Here is a 6302-nt window from a genome sequence, read left to right as displayed (position 1 = left end):
GGGACTATTTAGAAAAGCTGGATGAGCACAAGTCCAAGGGGTCAGATGCGCTGCATCCGAGAGTGCTAAAGGAGTTGGCGGATGTGATTGCAGAGCCATTGGCCATTATCTTTGAAAACTCATGGCGATCGGGGGAAGTCTCGGATGACTGGAAAAAGGCTAATGTAGTGCCCATCTTTAAAAAAGGGAAGAAGGAGGATTCTGGGAACTACAGGCCAGTCGGCCTCACCTCAGTCCCTGGAAAAATCATGGAGAAGGTCCTCAAGGAATCAATTCTGAAGCACTTAGAGGAGAGGAAAGTGATCAGGAACAGTCAGCATGGATTCACCAAGGGCAAGTCATGCCTGACTAATCTAATTGCCTTCTATGACAAGATAACTGGCTCTGTGGATGAGGGGAAAGTGGTGGATGTGTTGTTCCTTGACTTTAGCAAAGCTTTTGACATGGTCTCCCACAGTATTCTTGCCAGCAAGTTAAAGAAGTATGGGCTGGATGAATGGACTATAAGGTGGATAGAAAGTTGGCTAGATTGTCAGGATCAATGGGTAGTGATCAATGGCTCCATGTCTAGTCGGCAGCCAGTATCAAGTGGAGTGCCCCAAGGGTCGGTCCTTGGGCCGGTTTTGTTCAATATCTTCATAAATGATCTGGAGGATGGGGTGGATTGCACCCTCAGCAAGTTTGCAGATGACACTAAACTGGGAGGAGAGGTAGATACGCTGGAGGGTAGGGATAGGATACAGAGGGCCCTAGACAGATTAGAGGATTGGGCCAAAAGAAATCTGCTGAGGTTCAACAAGGACAAGCGCAGAGTCCTGCACTTAGGACGGAAGAATCCCATGCACCGCTACAGACTAGGCACCGAATGGCTAGGCAGCAGTTCTGCAGAAAAGGACCTAGGGGTTACAGTGGACGAGAAGCTGGATCTGAGTCAACAGTGTGCCCTTGTTGCCAAGAAGGCCAATGGCATTTTGGGATGTATATGTAGGGGCATTGCCAGCAGATCGAGGGACGTGATCGTTCCCCTCTATTTGACATTGATGAGGCCTCATCTGGAGTACTGTGTCCAGTTTTGGGCCCCACACTACAAGAAGGATGTGGAAAAATTGGAAAGAGTCCAGCGGAGGGCAACAAAAATGATTAGGGGACTGGAACACATGACTTATGAGGAGGGGCTGAGGGAACTGGGATTGTTTAGTCTGCGGAAGAGAAGAATGAGGGGGGATTTGATAGCTGCTTTCAACTACCTGAGAGGTGGTTCCAGAGAGGATGGATCTAGACTGTTCTCAGTGGTAGCAGATGACAGAACGAGGAGTAATGGTCTCAAGTTGCAGTGGGGGAGGTTTAGATTGGATATTAGGAAAAACTTTTTCACTAAGAGGGTGGTGAAACACTGGAATGCGTTACCTAGGGAGGTGGTGGAATCTCCTTCCTTAGATATTTTTAAGGTCAGGCTTGACAAAGCCCTGGGTGCGATGATTTAGTTGGGGATTGGTCCTGCTTTGAGCAGGGGTTTGTACTAGATGACCTCCTGAGGTCCCTTCCAACCCTGATATTCTATGATTCTACGATTCTATGAATATCATAATGCGTTCCACATATTCCATACAGCGTCACAAGGTGCCTAAAGATGCAGATAGGCACCTAAGTGAGTTTTTTTAAAGCTTTTAAATCAATGGGAGTTTGGCACCCAGCTGCTTTGGAATATCCACTAGGCACTGATCTGGATCTTTTGATGCCTAAATACCTTTAAAAATCTGGCCCTCAGGACTTTCAGGGAGACTTAGGGTCCTATAATTGCAAATAATACATTATAAAAACAAATGCCCAAGTCACTTTTGAAAATGGGATTTCATTTCCTAAGATACTTAGGTGCTTTTTTACACCCTCCATTTCTTCGCCTGTTTGTGTGGGTCTTTCATGCAGCAGCAGGGGAGAGGGAAAACAGAAAAATATGGCTATAAACACACAATTAGCACAGAGGAAGGGATTGCTTTGGGGGCAGATGTAGCACCAGAAACTACTTTGAACTAATTTTGTGAAATGAACCAGATTTCAGTTTGACAATGCCTCAGCAGCCAGGTGTGATCCATGTAGCTGTCCCCCCTGCAATCCAAGGGCCACTCCTGATTTCCACAGTCTGGCCTAATTCCTGCAAACCAACCTTTGCCAGAAAGTGAATAAAGCTCTGGGTTTAGTTTGGAGCTTGTGACACTAAGCTAGGATTCATCTTCACAGCATCATGATGCAAAATTGCCGTATGAGTAAGCAAACGTTGTGGCATCGTGCTGCAGTGACAGACAATTGCAACCGTATTATTTTGCTCCATGGATAAATAGATGGCATTCCCTGTCAAGGCATCACAGTATTCTCCAGTCCTCATGCCACGGTAACCCTAGCTACTTTGCCAGGCATGCACCAAACAGCCATGCAGCACCAAAGAATTTCCTCCACAATTCCAGGAACTTTAACCCCTTCATGGCTGGGTCTCCATCCTTCCTGCTGTCCAGCTGTTGTTCTATTAACATACATGGGACTATTTAGACAGTGGGATGCACTTCCCAATATGTTCAGGAACTCAGCAGGTGCCTCCCATCCGATATCTCCGGAATGTTTGCTGCACATAAATAAACTAAAATCCCTAACGGGGGTGTGGTGCATGTGCATTCACAACGGCAAAGGGAGAGCCCATGTGTGCAAACCCCACAGGCATCCGTATGCCAGAGACCTTGGTGCGCAAAACCTGCATTTGTGTGCACATGCAAAAATGCAGGGAAATGCGTGTGCACACTTCCACCTGTGCAAACATTCATGAAAAAGCCACATGTATCCATGCCAGCTAACATGGAGTTGCTCAGCAATATGTACAAGCAGATGCATAATTTGCTGGTGCCGCTTAAGAACTGAGTTTTGGAAATTTAGCTCTGAATGCTGCCAAACTGCAGGGTCCCTAAATCCACTTCCAGGCCCCCAGCTGCAGGCATTCCCAACAAAAGGCAAGTTAAGGGCATCAGCTCAGCAGCCAAAGACACAGGCTCTGCTCTGCTTTGTGAAGCGTGAACAAAACAAGAGCACCACACAATCTCAACACTGCGTCAGGGTACGACCGACAGCTGGAGGGGCAGGGCTGAATCAGGGAGGGAGGAATAATGTACAGTATAGCCAGGGTCTAGGTGCAGGTTATTTATTTGCACATTAATGCTTCAGTCTGCACCATACACACAAGTGTACTTGGATTATACAAGAGCTGCATTTTAGAATCAGGCCCAGTGCATCAGGCTGTGTACATCCAGATTTCCTGAGCTGCAAAGGACGGGAGGGGTAATTATCTTTGCAGCCATAGCACTCATGGTTTTGGCCTGTGGTTGTCATATACCTCAAACAGAACATTAAGATTTTCAGACTGATCAGACATGCACACGAACAGTCCGTCGTCTTATAAAGTAAAAGATGCTTGTGCATTTGTGTGCATACATGTGTGCCAGCAGTTGTACGCATGTGCATATATGTTACTTGTGCGCACACATGTGGGCACGTGTGTATGTAGGTAGTGCGTGTGTGGGCATACACAGAGCGCAAGCTGGTGGTTATATGTGTGCATGAATGTGCATTTTGTTCATTTGTGTCTACATATATTTATACCATCATGTGTTTGTGCATATATGTATGCGCACATTTGTGTGCATGTATATTTACATGACTGTGTTATGTGTACATGTTTGCAAGCACATGAGGGCCTATATGCATGTGTGTGGATATATATGTGTGTGATCATTTGTGCATGGATGAGTCTGTGTATGTCAGCACATGTATGTTAACATGTGCAACTACACGTATGTCAGCACCTGTGTTCATGTATGTGTTATAAATCAAGTGTTGTATAGGGGCTTGTCTACATGGGGAAGTTTTGCCCCTGTAACTTTAGTTTACACAGCATAAACTGCCTCACATTCACATACAAAGTACTGTTTTCAGTTTATTTGGAGTCTTAGCCCGCTTTAATCAATCTGCTTTGAAAGGCAGCATAATGCTATTTCAGAATGAGTTGTACCAGGCTACGGTTCCTGTGAACCCACCCCTATTTTGGATAAACTATACAGCTTCAGGCCGGCCTCCCCCAGCTATCCCATACTGCATTGCACATTGAAACAGCCCCTCCCTTTACCTGGGTGCCCTCCTCTGCTCATCTTGACCAGATGGCACCTCCTGGTTTAAATCCTGGCATACACCTTTGAGATTCCAGCTCCAGGCTGGTACACATGCCCAGAGTATATTATAGTGACCATGCCCTGTGCTTCTGCACGGTTACATCTGAACAGGAGTCACCGAAATGCCAAGCTCTACGAGCAGCTACAAGCACAAATGCAGGGATGCACCCTGTACCAGGCCAAAGCCGGGGAGTTGAGGCAGAATTATAAAAACACTAGGGACAAAATAAGACCTCCCGGGACATTTGCTTACTACAGGGCACTGGATTTTTTGCCAGGGAGGCCACTACACCCCACTACATCGTGGACCATTTGGAAGGCATTCAGGTGACCATGGACTCCAAGAAGACCCCCATCCCCAAATAGCAGAGGTCTCTGTGAGCCACCCAACCCTGAGCTGTGGGACCACATTTTCTGGCATCTAGCCGGGCACCTAAACCACAAGACTATCTTTTTTCTGCATATGAGCACCCAAGGTGTCTCAAAGCCATGAGGTAGACAGAAGTGGGACCATGCCTGTGCACTCAAACACCTCCACCAGGCTGTGCAGCTTGAAATCTGAACCCCTTTCACTGGATCAGGCCAGATGACAGGGGTTATGCCCTTGTCTTTCTGAAGAGCTCCACCTGAGTTTTAACTCCCACCACCATGGACAACAAAGAGTTACTGCTCCCCCGCAGCATTACTCCACTGGGCACGAGCCCCACTCCGGGAGAACCCGTGCTCCGATACCCAGATACCAAGCCACATTATGGCAGTAAATAGAAATCCAAACCACTCTGATGTAGATGGGCCATTCCATCTTATTCACAGCGGTGTTTACTGTCTCTCTTCTCAGGCCAGCAATACTTTCTGTTGCCTCTGAGCTACCCTTATTGGGGCTTTGTTTTGCTTTTCAGTTTGTCCCTGTTGATAGCGCCACAATCAGCCATGCTCCTCCAACTCTCAGGCAGGAATCCTCCCACCATGGGCGCTGACTCCGTGGGTGCTCCGGGGCTGGAGCACTCATGGAAGAAAATAGTGGGTGCTTAGCATCCACCAGCCCCAGCTGTTTGGCGGCTGGGGGAGGAGCTTGGGGAAGGTGGAGAGCAGTGAGCGGGGGCTGGGCGAGAGCCTTAGGGAGGGGGCTGAGCAGTGGCAGAAAGAGGTGGAGTGAGGGCAGGGCCTTGGGGAGGCGGTGGAGCAAGGGCGGAGCACCCCCAGGGAAAAATATACACCTATGACCCCCCACAATCATTAACGTCCTTCTTCAGCTCTTGTGCATTTCTATTATAGGTAGCACAACACCACCTATAGTTAAGGTTGCCCAGCACTTTCCATTGTAAGCCCCTGTTTTCAGTTGCTTACAACTCACCAAACTTTAATGAAATTTTTCACATCAGGTGTTTGCCACAAGCTGATTTTTATTTTTTTTTAAAGTTTCAGCTAAAACAGATCAGTCATTTCTGCCAATGAAGCTAGGGGCAAATATGTTGCTTTGCCCACATTAAAAATCCGTAGTTTCCTTGATAACACACTAATAATCACCATTAAAGTTCACAGCTGCTTCCCACTGCCTGGTTTATTTCTCTGTGAGGCACAGGCTACCTTAACTTCCCCTCCCCGCCCGCCCAAGGAGCTTGGACAGATCCCAAGGTACTAAGAGGTCAAAAGTGTGTGACAGCTCAGAGTACTGACTCCCAACCTGCTCCTGCTGAAGTCCGAGGGAAAACCTTTGGACCAGCCCAGGGCCAGGAGCAAATATTTGTCTAAGCTGTTTAGTGCAAGATCCCTTAGGAAATGACATCGCTTGTCTCCTTGTTCCTGCATTTCCCAGCAGACGGAGGGAGCTCCGCGCTCTCAGCCCATGGCTCAGGGCAGGTTTCCTGCTGAGCTTTTATTCTCTTAGCCCAGTTGCCAAGGGAGAGCGAGGCTGGCACAAACAAATCCAGCAGCCCCTGCTTCCCCTCCACCCCCACTCCAGCTGTAAGGCACAATGGTCAGAGGGCAACACCTGGCATTCGACTGCTCTGCCATGCTAGCTGGGGATGGGGGTCAGTCCTGCAGGGAGAGGTGAGAGCGGAGGAAATGTTAGGTGTGGAAGCAGGGGAAGAG

Source organism: Lepidochelys kempii, chromosome 15, assembly GCF_965140285.1.
Source record: "Lepidochelys kempii isolate rLepKem1 chromosome 15, rLepKem1.hap1, whole genome shotgun sequence".
Taxonomy (NCBI): domain Eukaryota; kingdom Metazoa; phylum Chordata; order Testudines; family Cheloniidae; genus Lepidochelys; species Lepidochelys kempii.
This window is presented reverse-complemented; position numbering follows the sequence as displayed.